At 41.6% G+C, this 20,539-nt stretch overlaps 1 protein-coding gene across 5 annotated transcripts in view; it reads right to left on the bottom strand.

Moving 5' to 3' along the window:
• The window catches only part of AGTR1 (angiotensin II receptor type 1), a 44,627-nt gene that overhangs the window by 4,565 nt on the left and 19,523 nt on the right, over positions 1-20,539 (bottom strand). The window contains exon 1 of one of the 5 annotated variants that reach the window (XM_046639170.1): positions 8,030-8,111. The exons of the other annotated variants lie outside the window; for them this stretch is intronic. The gene's annotated coding sequence lies outside the window, so the exon portion shown is untranslated. Of the gene's footprint in view, positions 1-8,029; positions 8,112-20,539 lie in introns of those variants that run through there. 5 annotated transcript variants of the gene reach the window in all.

The following is a 20,539-nucleotide window of genomic DNA, read 5'->3' as shown; positions in this document are numbered from 1 at the left end:
AATAGAAGTTTACTGACTAGGCTGGAACTTTAACCATCACTTATAAAAGAATTTCCAAGGGAAAAAGTTTGCATTTGAAAGGATCAATTTATAAATACAGTTTTGTTTTGTTTTGTTTTTGGTGAGGAAGATTGGCCTTGAGCTAACACCTGTTGTCAATCTTCCTCTTTTTGCTTGAAGAACAGTGTCTCTGAGCTAACATCTATGCCAGTCTTCCTCTATTTTTTGTATGTGGGATGCTGCCACAGCATGGCTTGATGAGCAGTGTGTAGGTCAGTACCCGGGATCCAAACCGGTGAACCCTGGGCCGCCGAAGCAGAGTGCAAGAACTTAACCACTATGCCACCAGGCCGGCCCCCTACAAATATGGTTTTGGACTTCAATTCCTTCACAATCTGAGGTCAGCCTTTTCTCCAATTCCCATCGATCCATATTGACTAATATTTAATATGTAAAAGGTTGTTCTGAACAACTAGCGGAGCATGCCTGGAAACGTTAGTGAGTATTTATTATTTTAATGAGTATATCACTTGAGAACTCTGGATGTAGCATTGCATATACTAACTAGAAGAACACTTTACATAAAGTTTATTATATAAGTAATGACCAAGACTTCCTACCTAGTAAAGAAACTAATTTTCTCCTACTTGAGGGTGAAGGATCTTGGAGAGGAATTTTCCGTGGTGGAAACAGCGGGAGCAAGAGCAGAGAAGCAGAGATGCAAGTAGTACAGCGGGCAGTCAGCCATTCATCCCCTATTCACTGAACAACTATTTCGTTCTAGGGTCACGGATGCAAAATAAGTCAAGTCACAGTTCTCCTTCTTGGAGTCATTTGAGTCTAGCTGGGAGGAAGGAGTCTTAAAAACTGAATTATCTGCAGTGTATTAAACTGTGCCATACTAGCGGCATGTGGAACGTGCTGTGCTTGTCATTGACCCAGCCTGGTGGTGGGGGTACAGGGATGATTAAGGACACTTCCCAGAGAGGATGCCACTTGGATGTGGAGGATGTATGGGAAACAGACTGGCTAGAACTTAAAGGCAGCCAGCTGGCCGGCGAAGGTGGGGTAGAGATCGTGTCGTCATTGAACTTCTCCCTCCTTACAAATGTCTACAGCATCATCCATGGGAAACTGAGCTTGTAAATTTACAGATGCTGCACAGCCTTCTGGGCAGGGGTGTGGGGTCTGAATGTGCACTGGAAGGGATGCGACCCAGGTCATCCTGGTGTGCAAGAAATACTGTCCTCTGGTCTGCACTGTTGCCACAGATAGCTTCTGTAGAGAAACTTGCTTCTCGGAAAGAGGGAAAATGGAACCTTGTGATTGGCAGCCTCCTTAGACCGATGACAAATGAGTGGGAAGGAATGGCGTTCTACTCTCTTCGAAGCTGAAAGGACGCCGTTTGGGTGAGGAGCTGCAGGAGAGAGAGATATGATCTATAGGAACACCAAACTTAGGAGTTCCAGAAAGCAGCTACATTCCCATTTCAGTCTGCTGCTCCTCCCAGCAGGGTTACAGCCAGGTAGAAAACTGATAAAAAACACAGGAAGATCCACTCTCCCTGTGGCTGGGTCTCACCATAGCTTTTACGCAGGTTCTGTGGCCTACATGAATTCCACAGCACTATTTCCTCTTGGGGGAAAGAAAATGGGATTTGGAGTGAAAATACTTGTAATGGAATCTTCCTTTGCAACTTACAAATCTGTGTTACTCTGGCTATCACCCCATTTCTCTGAACAGGAGCCTCAGTTTCCTCACCTTTAAGAAATGGGAACAATGATGCTTATTGCACATGACTGTCATAGGAATTAAATGAGGTAACGTGAAAGAGCACTGGGCGTATCTTTCAGATAGTAAGTGCTTAATAAATGTGTTTTATTTGAAGCTTTACTATTATTTTTTTAATGTAAGGCAAGAACTGATTCAGCCATGGGTCGAAAAGGCGTGAGAGAGAAAAACAAAAGGTTTATCGTTGGTAAGCTCCTTCTCTTGCCAGTAAAAGGCTAAAAATAACAAGCTGTTGTTTCTTCAATGTATGAGTAAAAAATAACCTTAAGCAGCTGGATAAATTTTCCATGAGTCAGGTGGGAACTTTCAGTCTGCTGCAAACACACGGTTGGCACAGAGTGGGCACACCACATTTCTCCATGGCTTGTTTCCGTAGGAGTTAGCTCGTATTCCCTGACAGCTTCCCTGGTTCTTAAAGCAAGCCTAAGAAAGAAGATTTCCTTTCTTTCTTTTTTTTAAAAATTCTAAGAATATTTCCCCAAGACTTTTGATTAGAATATTAATACCTTCTTAAGCTTTTAGGCAAGCCAAAAACAATCTAATTAAATTGTTCATTACAAGCTCCGTTTTTAATGAGTTTGTAATCTAAAGAAAAAAAATACCCCATAGTTCCCTATGATAATAAAGAGAGAACTAAAGACCAAGTAATTATATTTTAGAATAGACTTCCATCAAAGTACCTTCCTCAAATATCAAAAAGAGTAGGCCAGTGTTCGTAAGTCATTTGCTTGTAGTGCTGGACAGCTCAATAAACCATCCTGTTCAAAAGTCATCCTCTTTATTGTTCCTATTTTATAATTCAGACTCTAGAAAGCAAGCATTCCTGCTCCTGTGTTTTTTCCCCAAGGAATGAACGAGGCATTCTCCAGGATGCAACTGTTAGTCAGTATCCATTTGTGAATTCAGTGAATCATAGAAGTTGGCAGTACAACTTTTAGGGTTTCCACTTTTTTTTTTTTTTCCAAATCCACGTGTTTTATTTCTTAACCTTCAGTTCTTATTTTATGGGGTCTATCTCTACCTTTATCTCCTTAAACATTTTGAACACCTCTGTGTTACGAGCCCTCATCCAATTTCTTTACTATTTGTAGCTCTTCAGGCATAAATTCTACACGTTTCATCTGTGGACACTCTTTCTTGGCCTTCGCCTCCATCTTGGGTTTTGTAATCTTTGACTGTGAGTTCATCTGTAGTGGGAATTAACTTCCTTAGGAGGCCTGAGTGTCTGGAGGGTGGTAGCCTGTGAAATTTCTGCTTGGGCATACATCACTTGACCTGGAAAAGCTTTTGGTGCCAATTTTCAGCCCAATTTCCAACTTCATACTTTGTCTGCAGTTACTGCAGACCAGGCCCTCCACGCATTCTCAAGTTTTTGCCGGGTGACAGAAGTTAGATAGTGTTTGCTCACAACAAGCAGTAATTTTCCAGTTCCTGGCTTGAACCAGGAAATCACTTTCAATTGTCTTTAGGACATGAGTCTAACGGTCTTGACTTCCATCCCGGTGAACTCATTAGAATTTTATCTCACTTTTGTATCTGGTGTTGGTTCTTCTCTGGCCCATGTGGTCTCAATTCTTATTCAGAGCTGTGATCTGAGATTTTATGTATTTAGGGAAAGAACGGTAATGTCCACGATTTTTTAGTCCATTGTCTTCATCTTGACTGGAAGTTGCCCTACACATTATTTGGAGATACTAGTTAAGTTGCTTGGACCCAATAAGCTTTGAATTAAAGTCTTGCCCCTCTTCACCTCCCCCTGCCCCCCATCATGCCCTCTGATGAGGCATCTAAGCTTTTCTGGGTACACCCTCCTTCATGCTGGTAGACATGGCAGCCATGAATAAGGGAGCACAGCAGAGAGCCTAGCATCATGGGGCAAGTGACCAGAATTGCTTTCAAGTCAGATGCACAGGAGAATGTCATGCTCCTGGCTGGCAATCCCAGCCTAACTGCTCTATGTTAAATACTTTCCTTGGAGATGATTTTGTTCACCTCTACAATTCCTGGATGAACGTTTCCCTTAATACAAAAATATTTTATTAGAAGTATTAATGCCATACTAATTAAGTACTTAAGATTCAATTTCCTCAAACTTAATGAATGGCTGTGTGATATGTCTAAGTGGTAAACAGTGGTTTCTGGCCTTCTTCCCAAGTCAGTATCATCCACTGTGGCCCGCACTCACAAGAAATGAAAACAGCGTATACTGCTTCCTTATTTCTGCACATACCCATTGTAACCAACTGTGGCGATGGTGGTTAAACGTTCTGGCATCCTCAACTAGCCCTCCCAAATAGTCCAAGAGCCTAAAGAACTCAGCTTTAGGAAAGGAAATTCAGAAGTTCCTTCCAAGTTAGGGTATAAATTTCAAGGAAAGTAAAATGTTAATCCTAAATTTTTGCTTCTTGGGAATCATTCAGTACTTTAATATCTAAAAATGTAACACCAAATTACAATGACATTTCTCTCCACTCTAGAAGCTCCTACTTGTCATAAATCACAGTTTAAACAACTCAGTTGTGGTGACTACCCCAAGCCCCCTGAACAACTCCCTTCATGCCTACATTTCCTCCTGCTCTTTTCTATCCTAAACTCTTGGCTGTTTTTATTGTATGACATTTTCTTTTAGGAAGATCAGCCCTGAGCTAACTTCTGCTGCCAATCCTTCTCTTTTTGCTGATGAAGACTGACCCTGAGCTCACATCTGTGCCCATCTTCCTCTATTTTACACGTGGGACGCCTGCCACAGCATGGCTTGATAATTGGTGTGTAGGTCCACACCCGGGATCTGAACCTGTGTACCACAGGCTGCTGAAGTGGAGCATGTGAACTTAACTGCTATGCCACTGGGCTGGCCCCTGTAGACTTTTTTTTTTAAATTTCAAAAAGAAAGGAGAAACAGGTAGGGATGAAAGATATATGAGTAAGTCTAATCATGTGCTTAAAAATCTTCCTTTGACATGTTGGTGTTAGTAGGAAACATTCTTGCTATGTTAAGCACAGAGGGCCACGGAAGGCTTTCCAGTGAGCCTAGAAAGAGCAGTGCTCTGGAGACCAGGAGAAGAGGAAAATAAAGCCTAGCTTGAAAGAAAACTTATATCTAAATGAGCCCTTGTCCTCTTACACTCCCAAATTCCTCAAACTTATGGACTCAGAATTTCACCCAGGGAATCATAATCACATTTTAAAGGATCAGCATTTCGGCCATCAAGAGGAGGAAACATCATTTTTAATGATATGGCTCTTGGAGACTGTTCACAAGCTTTTATTTCTCAACAGATGAAAAAGGCAGCATCTATGTTGGCATCTCAGTCAACAACAGCTGCTTCATCCAACTTGTACACAAAACCCCCAATTCCATATGGGAAGCCACTCCTCATTTTGTCTTTGAGACTTTAATTCAGCAGCAAAAACTACTCATATCATTTCAGATTCCACTTTAAGGAGTATGAAGAAAGATATTGGGCAGGAAAGGAAGCACTAATTAATTTTTATCCTTAAGAAATTATGATAATATTATGGAGTTTATACGTATTATGAGTTTTATGTTAGAGATTATTGGCCACATGGCAATTCACCTCAGATTAAAGTTTTTAACATACAAACCACATAACTATAAAATTTAAATGAAGCTCAAAGGACTAACTATTCAGTGCGTTGTACCTTTCCCTGAATTGCTCCATGTCCTGACTGCAGTAGGAATGTTCTTTGAATGACAGCCTACAAAGTGGTCCCGCAATGTGCAAGGAGACTAGGGTTCTAATTCTGGCTCTCCCATTCACTCGCGAGGTGACCCTGAGCCAGTCACTTAGCTTCTCCGGACCTCTGCATCCTTAGGCAGCTGGTACATGCTTAAAAAGTCTCCTGAAACACTGAAATTTCATAATCTTTCTTTTGAATACATATACATCTTTTGAAGATAAAGGCAATAATGGTTGACAAGTAGAAATGACCCGACAAATCATTAACTAACTTCCTGTCTAGCTGTCAATATACATATTATTAATGCTACAATGATTTAACGTTCTATAATTATAGACAAGAACTCTTTGTATTAAAAGCAAAAGAATTTCACCTTCGACCAAAGATGAACAAAGAAACGCCACGTAAGATTACTATATTATAGTGACAGTGGTTTTTTGCCCCATTTTTTACATTAATTATCTACTCAAAAAAATGTTTGCCCAGCATAGCATTTGGATAGTGGTTGTGACCCTAGGTTAATGAGGTCAAGGTTGTAGGTTTGGGCCCCGTCTAGACTACTTGGTTTTACTGCATTTGTGGCCAAAGCCTGTGAGCCTCTGAGGCGTGCCCGCATTCGTCCTGGCGACACCAGGTGAAGAGTCCAGACGGACTGGCTCGCGGCTGCACGTCGAAGTTACAAGCACGCCCTGCAGCTAGGAGTCCAGACCGCATGGTCCTGTGGAAACGGCGGCGCAATGCGCCATTGTTAATTTATTAACCTACTCACAGATTCTTCATGGGGAAAATACAACTTTTTCAAGTTTAGCAAATAGTTAACATGGTTCAGTTGCCCAGATAAAAAGAGAGGTGAGGGTAGAGTATTATAAAAGAACCTCACAGTAATGTATTACTTAGTATAATACTTTGAACTATTTATATTAGTCAGTGTTTTGAAGAGCTAAACAGAATTTTGTCCTAAGAAAACGAATTTTGTAAGGATAATGTTTCCATGACTTTCTCATAGAGTTATCTTTTTTAAAAACACAGTTTTGTATGCTACTTTTTTTTTTCATTAAAATGCTGTAAAAACTAAGAGACACCAAAACAGTCTGGCGGAGAAAGCACTGGACCAGAGGCCTGTTGAGGAGCGTGCTCTGTCACTAACCAGCGACGCCATCACATGCAGGAAATTTCATCTCTTACTTCTTTATTCCTCAAATATTATGAAATATTTAGAATGCGAATACCAGCACCTGTTCTCACCTCTGTCCCATAGATTGTTCAAGGTAAGAAGTGAGGTCTTTGGAAGACATAAAAGCAGTTTGAAAATAGAACCTTTCCACAATGCGAGGATAATTGAAGTGAATTTAATGAAAGAAAGCTCGGAACTTCAAAAGACTAATGGACTTTTTCATTCAGAAATTCAGCAGAAATATTTTTCATTATTTTAACTGAACACTTTTATTTCAAGAACTATACCAAGGCACTTGACTAACGCTGAAAAAAAGGTAAAATGGTAGAGACCGTATAGCTTCTGCATTTAATCCTTGTGACAGCAAAGGGCTGGGTACAAAGTGGGGCCCTCAGGCTAAATCTGACCAACACATCTATTTTCTTTGGCCCCCAAAGTGCTTACAGCTGTTGGGATTTGAATCTTCTGTAGTTCACTAATCCCAACCAATTCTCTATTTTCTGATTCTTTAGGTCAGTGCCATTCAAAAGAAAGAAAACGCGAGCCCCATATGTAATTAAAATTTTCGTAGTAGCTACATTAAAAAAGTAAGGAGAAACAGGTGGAATTAGTTTTGATAACATATTTTGTTTAACCCAATATATCCAAAATAGTCATTTCAACATGTAGTCAATATAAAAATTGAGATATTTTACTCTGTTTTTGTACCAAGTCTTCAAAATCCTGGGTCTAACTTACGTTTCCAGCCCGTCTCAGCTGAGACTCGCCGCCCTTCACATGCCCAGGCACCTCGGGCTGCCCCCCGGCTGCACAGCACAGCGTTAGGCGCCCTTCTCACTTCTGTCACCTACCTAGCCTTCCAGCAACAGTTCTGAAAGCGTGCTCCCTGGACCAGCAGCATCAGCATCACCTGGGAACGCCTTAGGTGTGCACATCTCAGGCCCCACCCGGCCCCCTGGGTCAGAAACTCTGGGGGTGGGGCCAGCATATTTACTGAGCCCTCGAGGTGATTCTGATGCGCACTAATGTTTTAAAATCACTGCCCGACTGGCATCTTAATTTGCAACTCTGGCTTATATGCTGATAATCATGAGTAACAGGCAAAAACAAATCCAACAAACAACAAAAGTGCCCTCGACTACCATGTTTGCATTCGACCCCGTGGAGGCATCACAACCTGAAGTACGACAGACTCCCCAGGGCAGCTGGAGAATTATGAGTGAAACTGTGTATTTCTTCCAAACATCCACGCCTGGCGTAGTTTAGGGGTACCCAACAGGATGTCACCTAGGAAAACACGCTGTGCACCTACTCACAGAGGTCTGGAATTTCTTTAACTGGGGTGGGGTGGGCGATACCCACCTCCATACCTCCATTAGAACCAAGCTCTTCCTGGGGGAGGAGACACACTGCCTGACTCAGGTGAGAGGCAGACTTGAGGGAGTAGAAGAGCACGGTGATGGGAACCCAAGGACCGCAACCAGGGTCATGCTTTACTTCTTATGAGCCGCGGGGCCTTCAGCTTCTTAAGCTGTGACTGATTTTCTTCATCTGGAAAATGATAATGATATGGAAGTTCATGACAATGATGAACTAAAAAATATCTGTCCAGTCTGGCTCACAACGTTGTTGGGAACGTCGAGTGAGATCACGTGTATGGAGATGCATGAGATCCTGTAGCTTTGAGACTTTTGTTCGTGTCATTAAATTCACACTATGGTGTGAAAAACTAATTTTCTCCCTGAAGGCAAATCTGGATAAGAGAGATTGGGAAGCTGCACATGGTGCTGGAAGCGGAAGAAACTAAAGTCCCAGAAAGGTGGAAAGGCTCAGAGAGGAAGCCTAGAAGCCACTGCTGGTAAGCTGCTTGGACTGGCTATTTTGCCTGCTCTAATCATTCTCCTGAATACCTACACAATTTTAAAATATAAATTACAGTGATACCACCCCACTGCTTATAATACAAAGTTCAGACCATCACCTCTACTATTACTTACCACTCCAGTCATTTTCTACGTGGGGCTACTTGTATGTTCCAATTAAACAGTGTGTGATAAGAGGCATGGATGCTGGGCCAATAAAAGGTAAACAACACTTTGCCAACTGAAAAATACGATGAGATACCGGTGACTGCTGCTTCCTGTGAAAACTTCATTAGCAAGAAATGAGTTACCAGATGCCACACAGCAGATTTAAAATGAAAATATATTTCCAGTATTTGTGTGCAGTCTGAGCAGGAGGAAAAAAAATGAACTCCTTCCAAGAGAGCTTTAAAAGATAGTTGCACCACTTTTGCCTTCGATTGTTAGAGGTGCTCTTCTAAATGTAAAATAAGAAGCCCCCTTTTAGTTGTGGAATAAAAGTAAAGTGGAAATGCAGCATTTCTGCATAGAAGGGCTATGTCGTGAAGTGGCACATTACTCATACAGCACAACTCTTGCAGGACAAGGAGAATCTTTTTGAACATCCTGTGCCACACCAGGACGCTATTTCCTCTTGTGTTAACTTCGTCATGGCCATTTCTCCTTCTCTCGTCTTCCCTTTCAGGAAGCGATTTCTGCTTTTATTACTGACAACAAAACGGTTCAAGGCAGCAACTGCCAGCATTGACTCCACTCTTCCTGAACCAGCGGTAAGGACCACCCCGCTGGTGCTTCCCTTTCTTCAGGAGATATTCAAACTCTCCGCTTGTTCTTGCAGCTAGCTAAGCCCACTCCGTTCCTGTCCTCAAAGCTACAACCCTCCAAACTAAAGCAACTGTGCTTAGGGAGGGAACCCCCGGCACAATTTCACTTGAGCAAGTAGAAATTTCAAATGATAAGCCAGTGTGACAGAAATATCCAACACATTCTAGTTTTTATACACAGATATTTTTGGCTGAAGAAGGCCAATGTTCCTATGTGATTTCAGAATCTCTGCAGTTAGTCGGTTCCAGCTGAAGAACATGGCTCTTTGAAATTTTTTTTTCTCCCTAATTTATATTTGTTCTTAGCTCCTGTAAGACAGGTGAAGTTTGTAAATCAAATTAAGAGGGTTAAAGAGAATTATCACTCTCAAGCTTTCTCTTGGAAAAATATTTACAGATAATTTCTTTACACACAGAAATCCCCAAAGCATTAAAGTTTATTTCTGGATCATTAACTGCTCACCAGATGCTGGGGAGGCAGGCGCTACTGCCCTTTGACTTCCACATGAAGGAGGATGGAGCATCCTTGAAATGATTAGCTACGTCAGTGGGGAAAATGTCAATTTAAACTTTTCAGCCACAGAACTCCAGCACAAAGTGACACACAAGTGTTCAAGCAAGCTTATTTAATGGACAATTGTTTGATACTCTTCTGTGTTTCTGGTGGTATCTGATTCACAAAAAGGACTTACAATTGTGGCTTTACGTTAACAAGAGTAACATTTATGATTTATGATTAATTGAATGCTTACCATGTGCCAAGAATTGTGCTAATTGCTTTCATCCTTTCAAGAGCCCTGTTGTGGACTGAATGTGTCCCTGCAATTCACAGGTTGAAGCCGTCATTCCCAATGTGACTGTGTTTGGAGATAGGGCCTTTAAAGAGGTCATTAAGGTTAAACGCGGTTATTAAGGTTGGGGCCCTAATCCAATAGGACTGGTGTCCTTATAAGAGGAAGACACACCAGGGAAGTGCTTGCACAGAGGAAAAGCCGTGTGAAGAGAGCAAGAAGGTGGCCGTCTGCAAGTGAGGAGGACAGGTCTCACCAGACCAACCTTGGCGGCACCCTGATCTTGAAGTTCTACCTTCCAGAAATGTTGAGAAAATAAATTTCTGTTGTGTAAGCCACCAAGTCTGTGGTACCTTGTTATGGCAGCCCTAGCAAACTCACACAAGGCCTATGAAGGACAGCAACATATTCCCATTCTTCAGATGAGGAAACCGAGGCACAGCGAGCAAGTCTTCACATTTTTCACACTCTAAAGTTTCAAGGCTCAGTTATTTATTTATTTTTTGGTAAGGTTATCTCTTCATGCTGTAGTCCAGGGGTAATTTTGCCCTCCAGGGATGTTTGGCAATGTCTGGAGACATTTTTGGTTCTCACAACAGAGGGAGAGGGACGAGGGGGTTGGTACCAGTATCTACTGGGTAGAGACAAGAGATGGTGCTAATCAGCTCATAAGGCACAGGACAGGCCCCACAACAAAGAATCACTTAGCCTAAGATGTCAATACGGCTGCTGTTGAGAAACCTTATTCTAGTCCCTCCTTTTTTTTCAGTTCTTGATAATCTGTAGTTCTTATCTTTTATGGAATAAGTTAACAGTATACTATGTTTTACTGGTGGCTTTCGTTTCATATATTATATTCATATCTTCCCAGGGCAACTATAGATCCTTCAGAAGATAAAATCCTGTTGGGTAACCTTCAAATCTCCAAAGTCATGTCGAGTACTACTTAGCAGGAGCTCTGAAATTGCGAGTTGACTAAATATCTGCTGTGTCAGATCATTCTAGAAATTACCCTCTCTAATCATTTTCTGGACCTCCAGGATTCTGCACAAGTACACTGGAAGAGAGATTCATTATAAGGTCTTCAAGGGATTTGATGGCTGTTAGAGTGGTCCCAAGGTTGCCTAGGGAGGGAGGAAGCCACCAGGTGTGGAAGTCAAACCCTGCCCTCTGGTGGCGTCACCGCCGTAGGCACTGCCTGCGGGAATCCAACTGAGGCCAGCGGGAGGCAGTCTGCATCACAGGGTCTGAAATGACTTCGCAATATTTGAATGTAAATTCGACTTTGCATTCACATTTGGCTTGTTTTCTCTGTGGAACACCACATTAAATGTAACCTGTCATCAAGACTCTCATTAGAATTCAACCAAGTAGAGAAAAGTGAGAAAGAGAGAGGATAAACATACCCGGGTACCACCAGAGTTTCTGGAAGTGTGGCGACCAAGGAGTTTCAATGACTTGTTGAATCTGTTTCTTGCCTGCTCTGCCTGACTGCTTTGCTGATCTAAGAGGGTACTGAGTAGTTGTTTCTGTAGTCAAAGAAGAACTAGAGTTTCTAAATAACAATAATATTTAGAAAAAGGGTTTTGAAATAATAATAATAATCGAGTTCTATGACCAAAATTTTAATTTATTGGTTCCTGTGGTATTTTCTTATAGACTGATTCTGGAAGAGAAGCACACTTGTGTTTGAAACACCAGCTAGCTCTGTGGAAATTATGCTTCCCCCTTTTCCCATTAGGAGCTCTGTTCTCTCACCAGGAAACCCCACTGTACTTCTCACAAAGCGCAGCCTGTTCTATATCCTGATGCCAAACGGGCAGCATGTGAGGGAGGCCTCTGACGTGTGGTGTGCATGTCCCTGGGAGATCAATAAGGTCATTTACAAGGTCTTTCCATTGGGAACATCAGAGCTTTCAAGAGATGCAGGCAGCCTCTCCTGGCTAATTGGGGTAAAACAGAAAGAAAGAAAAAGCCTACAAAGTACAAAACTAAACAATCAGATGGAAGAACTCAGAATTAGCAGGGAAAAGACATAGTGAACGCTGATGCCTAATCTTAATACACAAAAGCGAAAGCAACATAATTTAAGAAGTTAGAGTAGAAATCAGCTGATCGCAGGATTTAGCAGAGGAAAAAGGACTCAGAACAACCCCCAGTCTAGAACTGGGGGGTGGAGGCCTTGGGGCCTTTTCTTTGCCTCTCTAGAAACTCAGGCAAGTCACCAACCCTCGCCTGGACTTTGATCTGATAGGGGAGAATGATACTGTAAAGCCTCTACCTTGCTTTTGGAAGACAGTTGTAAGGTTATATGTCTAAAATAACTTCCTCAAAAGATAGTATATCATACACACTCAGTATGAATAGACTACAAACCATGAAAACAAGTTTAATGCATGGCTGAAGTGGAAAGCTAAGTTGTATATCAAGAGACATATATTCCGTACTTTGGATCTTAAAAGGGAACATTAATTTAATTCACATTAGCAGAGTCTGTTGGCTCGCAGGCATCAAAGCAAACCAACCAACCATAAGCTTTGCAGTCACAACGGTCAGTTACGATCCTGGCTCCGCATTTGGCTAATCTTGTAACTGGCTAATTTACTCAGCCTCTTTGAGCCCTAGTCTTGTTGTCTTTCAGATGGAATAAAAACTTCCTTGTGCACTATTAATATGAGGGTTAAATAAACACGGGGGAACAATTTCCATATATTGAACACTCAATAAATGTTATTACATCATTATTTATATTCTCAATATACATTCTTATGTCCCCCCACAAATACTAAGTAGATTACCCCACAAAATTTTACTTTTTACATGTGTAATTTGTCATATTATTACACATGGCCAAGAACCAGATTGGAATGATGTTAGGAGCCCTGTCGATACAATACACTCTGGTGACGCCAATTGTTATCCACCCATAAAGCAATGAAAGGATCCATGAAGGATCCGTTTTTAAGAAGAAGTGAAAGTACGAACATCTAAAGCTCACACGACTTGAAGATTACTTTAAGTTGGAGGAGGGAAAAAATATCACATTATAGACCTTTGCTTGGTGAATCATATCTCAACTAATTAAATGGCAAAGATTTCCTTCAAAATGCAGGGTTCAGAGAAAAACTTTCTTATCCAACAGCTCCCCCAGTATTCATATAAGTCTCCTCCTTGAATTATGTGACTTAACATGTGGTAACTGTTGTTCTTTAATACGATTTCATGAGATTCACTTTCTAATAATTATACAACACTGTATTGTTTCTGGTAATAACATTTTTGGTATTACTTTATTGCTATATAAAATAATGGAAAAACAAATTAGGCTAAATATTTTTGTACTCAGAGCAGGCATATTTGTGCAGTTCATTAGAACTTTGTGAGAATAACATAATATGCTAATAATTTTGGATATCTTGATATGAAGAGGTTCCAGTTCAGAGAAAATACGTTTAGAAATCTGTCTATTTCAGTAGGCATCGTTGTATACATGTCAAAGATCAGCTTAAAGCCAATCTCCACACAAATTACTTGGTTTCTTTATGGTATACCAACAAATTAAGATGCTCTCTTTACATAAAAAGTCATTCTGCAACTAGAGACTTTCAGTTTCGGCTTGGAGAGCAGCTTATCTCAATGTGGATCAGGAAGTCAGAAATTCCTGCCATAGAAGGAAATTTATGGGTCAAATTTATTACTTTCCTTCTTCAGAGAACTACAGGAATATATGTGTATGCCCTTTGTCCCTGTAAAATACACACTTACTGTATTGTGAATGGTGTTTCGGTTGTCAGGTTACCAAAGCAAAGCCTATTTTTAAAATATAATGTAGCTGAACTATTATTCTATACAGTCTTTTGCTTTTATTGAAAGAACCTAAGTCAGAGATTCATAACATTTTATTGCTGGAATGGTCCCTAGAAATCACATGCTGCAGGGCTCACATATGTCAATTACTTATGGGGGCTAGAGTAACAAACGGCTGAAGCGGGCATGGTGGTGAATGGAGGACCCTTGCCTTTCCCAGAGGAGGAGGGAGGGAGCGGTTGGGAGAGTCACCTCCCAGCTACAGCCAATTGTGCCAATTGGGATCAAGGGGAAACGCAGGCTGGTTTTAAAGATAAGCTGGAAATTTAAAATTTTATGTGAAATATTCTGTTTTAAAATGTTTTCAAGTAACGCAAATGAAAAAAAAGCAACACTCTGTGGAACTAAACAGAACTCTTCTGCCGATCAAATTTGGTCCAGGGCTGCCAATTTTCAACTTAGGATCCAGGCCAGCCACCTAATTTTACAACTCACAAGACAGACTCCAAGCCCTGGCAAGATGCTGCAGACCTCCATCCCACACTGAATACTTGAAGCACACCTCTGTTAGACAGCCCCCTTCCATTTCCATGTTCAACAGCAACCCCTGACTGAGGAGCTGGAGCTGGTGGTGGAAACACACAGAGACGGCATGGGATGAGTTATGATCCAGCCCTGTTCTCCTCCGGCTGGGCTGCCCCATCTGGGTGTGCACAAGAGCAGCCTCACTTGTCTGAGAAGGGTCTCAAAGGGCAGCCGGGACTTCACCTCCCCACTCATTGTTTCTGCCAGCCACTTATCCTTCCCTTGTCATTTTTCTATATTGCTAAAGACACTGTGATGTCTTTTAGAGCTGTTGCTGCGTTTCACTAAAGTGATGTCTCCATGTGGGTGAACACAGCACAGAACCTGTGATATTCAGGTATTTTTTCATATTATTTTAACATTTATTCAACAAAAATCATCTAGTGCCCGAAAGATGATCAATAGTGAAAGGGACTGATGCTATTTTATGAAATAGCCACATCGACTCAATGGCCCTGGTTATGAGGTGATGAGGTTAAATTTTAAAATATTTTTGGTAAGTACTGAAGAATATTTATTTTTGAAAGCTTCATTATCAAATGTTTCTAAAGTGAAGTCTGATGCTCCAAGTATGAAATTATATACACATTTACATTAAAATGCTACCTTTGTGTTTTTGAAATTAATTCATTTCCTAAATTCATTCACGGCAGGTTTGGGAACACACAAAAAAAGTGCATTAGAAGAACATATCTCCTATCGATTGGGTGGGTACATTGACTGAGGGAGTTACACATGATCAATGATGGATGAATACGGAATGTTTCTGATGAACTCTAACAGGTGGCTGGCATATACATTTCTTGGGACTCCAGCCCTAACAAAACTTCCTGGAGAATAAGTTGGTTTTTCAGGTTTGTTGGAAAATAGTTTAATTCTCATGAGCCTATTTTGAATTCCATAAAAGAGCAATGTGTACATTTTGGCTAATGGCTTGGTTCACTGGAAGAACACGGTCACGATTTTAGACACAGTACCTTGGATGGGAAGGGTGGGGAGCTGCTAAAGTACTAAATTCCATTTTAATTTTATTTCTTGTGAAGAGATCAAATTTCATGTTTTTTCAAACTATCAAGTTTTCAAGAGACAAAACCGAGATGGAAAATGGTGGTCTGATAATGTAAACTTTCTTATTACACAGAAGGTGCCATGTTGAGGACCGCTAGCAGCTCCTTTACTGAGGAGTTGTCCTGCTAGAGTGAAGGAGTGTCAGCCCATGGAAGGTGGTGGAATCTGTTCCACAAGCCAGAGACAGGCCAGGAAGGATGATCAAAGTGAGACGGGAAACGGCCCACACGCTGGCCTTGGGAACTCTCTTCTCTTTAGCTGCTAAGCCCCTCTGAAAGGAAGCATTCACCTGGGAGTTTTAGTATTAAGCAAATATTAACTATTAGGCTGTTGGGATCAAACTCAGGATCCAGGGAAGAATATTGTGGGGGCAGTGGAAGGAACGCGGTCTCAGTATCTGAAGTCCCGATTTGAGTTTTCACCTCAGACATTGTAGTTTTCATCTCTAGAAATTCAGTTGAAGTCTTTTTTATACCTTCCATGTCTCTACTTAACATGTTGAAACTTGCCTCTAACTTCTTGAACATATGGAATACAGTTATAATAACTCTTTAATGTCCTTGTGTACTAACTCTATCATCTGTGTCATTACTGGGTCTGTTTCCATTGATTGATATATTTTTTTCTCTTTATGGATTGTACTTTTCTGCTTCTTTGCATGCCTGGTAATTTTTTTTTTTCCTTTTTCTCCCCAAAGCCCCCCGGTACATAGCTGTGCATTCTTCGCTGTGGGTTCCTCTAGCTGTGGCATGTGGGACGCTGCCTCAGCGTGGTCTGACGAGCAGTGCCATGTCCGTGCCCAGGATTCGAACCGACGAAACACTGGGCCGCCTGCAGCGGAGCGCGCGAACCTAACCACTTGGCCACGGGGCCAGCCCCTGCATGCCTGGTAATTTTTGAATGGATGCTAAACACTGTGAATTTTACCTTCTTGGGTATTGGATGTTTCTGTACTCCTACACAAATTCTCCCGTTTTTGTTCTGGGAAGCAGTCATGTTGCTTGTCAACGGTTTGACCCCTTTAGATCTGGCCTTTAAGCTTAGTCAGGTGGAACCAGAGCAGCATGGGGTCCAGGGCTGACTTTTTTCCCATTCCCCAGGCAAAACTCTTCTCAGTGTGCTACCTGATGCCCTATGAATTATGAGCTTTTCCGCTCTGGCTGGTGGGAACAGGAAGCATTTTCTGGCTCTGGATGATCTCTGAGGATTATCTAAGCCTTCTGGGTGACTCCTCCCACATACGCAGTGAAACAAAAGGGGGACCCTTTGCAGATGTCTGGGCTCTTTCTTTGTAAAGCTCTCTACTCTCTGCTACTCTGCCCTGTGGACTCGAGCTCCTTGTCTCTCTGGACTCCCATCTCCATCTCAACTCAGGGAGACCTGTGAGCTCCTTCTGGATTCTCCTTCCCCGTGCCACAGCGGGAAACTTCCTCCAGGCAGCGAGCTGGGCAGTCATAGGGCTCCCTTCATCTGTTTCCCACCTCAGAGATCACTGCCCTTTGTGCCTGATGTCCACTGGCTTGAAAACCATTGTTTTCATTGTTTTAGGTGAGAAGGTAAATCCCTGTTACTCCAGCTTGCCTGGAAGCAGAAGTCTCTGGGTTGAGTTCTGACCCTACATCTTGTGTGCTATTTCATTTTGGAAGAATTAGTCAGCTTCCTCCTCTTCTTTGGCTATTTATGGAATGGGGATAGTAATAGAGTGATTAATTAATGGAATGATCTACGGGAGAACATGTCACGGTCTCTAAGATTAGTGGGGTGAACCTCCCACTTGGGAGCCCTTTCTCTTGCCCAAACAGGGATACTTGCCTTATTTGTTACCCTCATGCCAACCAACGACCCCGCCCTTTACCTTGTGGACTAAAGGGCCACTGGGCCAAAAGGCTACTTGTCTCCTCCCAGAACCCATGGGGCAAAAAGCAAGTTTACTTGAAGCATTTTGCCAAAGCTACACCCCCACAAGACTGTAGTACAATCAACAGTCTATGGGATTTGTATTTTAAAAAATCATTTTCTTTTCTGATGTACACCTTAGTTTAAAATAGATAATCATTTTCACCAAACTCCTGTGAAATAGAATGCACAAAACTATTAATTGAGAACATCTGCCCACAATTATGAATATATGGAACGCATTCAGCTTATAATCAGTATATTAACATTTCAAAAGAAAGTGATGTTTTAAGGGAAGGATATCTTCTGACATTAAAATTCCAACTTACACAACTGACATGAGTGAAAAAAGAATAAAATCATATGGCTTTTTTATTGCATGTTTATTTAGGCCAAACCAGTATGAAGCAGCTAGATTAATTACTTTTATACTGTTAAGTACTGTACAAAGTTAATTATTTCATCTAAGTTGCGTCTGAGCCAAACCTGTGAATTACCGTTCATGCAGGGCAATGATGGTTATTTATGTACTCCCTCCATGCTACGCCTTCTTAATATACTATTTCTGACGCAAAACTAGATTTAAAAGTGTGCAAGAGGCTTTTAAAGACTACCCCATGACATAAGTTCTAAAATTATAGATTTCAAAATTAAGGTTGACAACATGATATGATAGGAAGTTATTCAGATGGTGGAATTATAATAGATTTTGTCTGAAAAAAATGTATTTTCCCATGTTTTACTCTGATCTGTTGACTCTTAACAGTTTTAGCTTGTGCTTTTTTTTTTGCCTGATTTTACGATGTGGCTGTCTCTTTGGGACCTTAGTTTTTCAACATGCACAAAACCTGATCTCAGCCCCTCTCCCAGTGTGGCTAACAGGTATTTACTGTGGCTACACGTGCCCAGGGACTCCCCATGCTCAGAGAGGTGCCCACAACCCCCACAAACCCACCAAGCTAGACAGATGACAGTGGATCCATTTTTAAAATGTAAGATCAACTTTACAAAACTTGAATGACAGGTTCCCAGTGACGGTTGTACACAGTCACGTGAAAGAGAGCTTTAAAAGTATTATAAACGGAAAAATTAAATTTTAAGAGATGTCATTAAAGTAAAAAAGAAAAAAGATGAAATCGGTGAAAACACAAAGTGTAATAAAAATGAACAGTGTTATAGAGTCTCCTTGCTGCTACAAGTGTGGTCCTGGAGGGGTGGCCTTAGTATCACCTGGCAGCTTAGAGCCACACCAGGCGCAGACCTACTGAGTCAAAAGCTGCATTTCGACAAGATGCCCCAGGTGAGCTGTGTATCCATTCAGGTTTGAGAAGCAGGATCTGGAGGGACATTTAGCATCACTTAAACAGTTTGCCGCTCACGTAGACTGGGGAGCCACCGCAATCCCTGAGCCTACTCCAGTGGAGTGTGGCTGCGATGGAGAGAGCCTGAGAAAGGACAGGCGGGCTGTGGCGGGGCGAGGGGCTCTTGCGTTTTCTCGGGCAGCCACTGGAGTAAAGAGGAAAAGTCCCAGAGGCAAAGCTGAACCAAGGAAAATAAAACTATTTCACTTACACAAATATCTGTCAGCTCCATTCATATATTTAGTATAATCAATGAATTGGATGTTAATCTGTTAGAGGAAAACCAATACAGAGCTGGACTTCCTGCTGGGACTGGTGGGAGGGTCCTTGCCTGTTTCAGGAGCATCGAAAAGGACGGGAAGTGCTCCCCTTTCTCTCGAAGCACGGTTTCACCTTTTTTTGTTTGTATGAAATATGTGAATTTGGCGATGTGAGTAATTTTAACTAACAACTGTTTTTTCTCCTTAAAATGCAGGCACTTGCCTCACAATTTTCTTTCCTTGCAGAGGCTTTCAAACTGTTCAACCACTAGAGGTCTGTATTCCCTACTTTAAAAATCATACCCAACTTGCCGAGACTTTCCGCTCCCAATTTCAACACCTATTTCTATGCTTTAAGATGTAAAACGTTTTAAAGGCATAACACCAGGGAATAAAAGTCACAACACTTTAGGAAATGAAGGAGAAAAGCTAAGAGGAACCTTCCATCCAGCAGGGGACCAAGCCTGCCCCACTCTTCCTAGGGGTCAGCTGAGCACACCTTCATACTCTGAAACTCAGAAATTGGTGGCCAGCCACAAATCATGAGGACAAAATTTATTTTCTGCAGAATAGGTTTTTCCCGAATATATTTTAAGACCTCTGTGCTGTAACTTTAAATTTTAAGGCATTTATTTTCCTGTTGCAACAAAAGTTAAAGTAATTTAATTAATTTTCAGTGTAGTTCATTTAAAACACCAATTTTATTACTTTTAGGAGGGTTTTTGATTAAGATTTTCTTTTATTGGTCATCCAAGATCAGATTAAAATGAGACTTCTTTCAGGCCTACTTGATAAGGCTTTGCTGCAATTTTGGAAACGAATGCATGAGCATGGCCTGCCTGGTTAAAGCTACAACACAGGCGATGGCTGCTAGCGGCATCTTCTGCACGTTGGGTCCCCAGCTCTCACTGTGTTCATGTTCACCTGGGATTTTCAGTAGAGTGGCCCATTTGGGTCGGCCCTTCGCCAGCACTGCAGGCTGTCAGCCTTCCAGAGATCCAAAAACAAGGTGTCCTCTTCACGGGATATCTGATTAATAATGATAAAACCTTTCCTTAGCATTATGGAGCGGGTCTCCTAAAACATCACACTCTCAGATATTCGCATATTTAAATGGAATGCTTGAAAATATTACAGACGTAAAAGCTGTAATTTCCTGAGTATTGCACCAGGGGGTGGGGATTCTGAGGCTGGATTTTCAGCTTCTAATTATGCCTGCATCTGGAGTAAGTGGCTACATTTGTTGCCAGGCAAGGTGTGGCACTGAGAGGCTCCCTTCTTTTAAAAGGCATTATTGCATAATGTTCCTGGCCCGCAACGCCTCCAGAAGCATGAGTGTCTAGTGTGGCTTCTCTCTCAGTCTGTCACTTTATTAAAACACAACAATTTGCAAGTGTTATTTAGCAGATCAGCTGGGT

This window comes from Equus quagga, chromosome 1, assembly GCF_021613505.1.
Source record: "Equus quagga isolate Etosha38 chromosome 1, UCLA_HA_Equagga_1.0, whole genome shotgun sequence".
NCBI classification, from domain to species: Eukaryota; Metazoa; Chordata; class Mammalia; order Perissodactyla; family Equidae; genus Equus; species Equus quagga.
The sequence above is the reverse complement of the archived record's forward strand: the minus strand, read 5'-3'. Positions and strand labels throughout refer to the sequence as shown.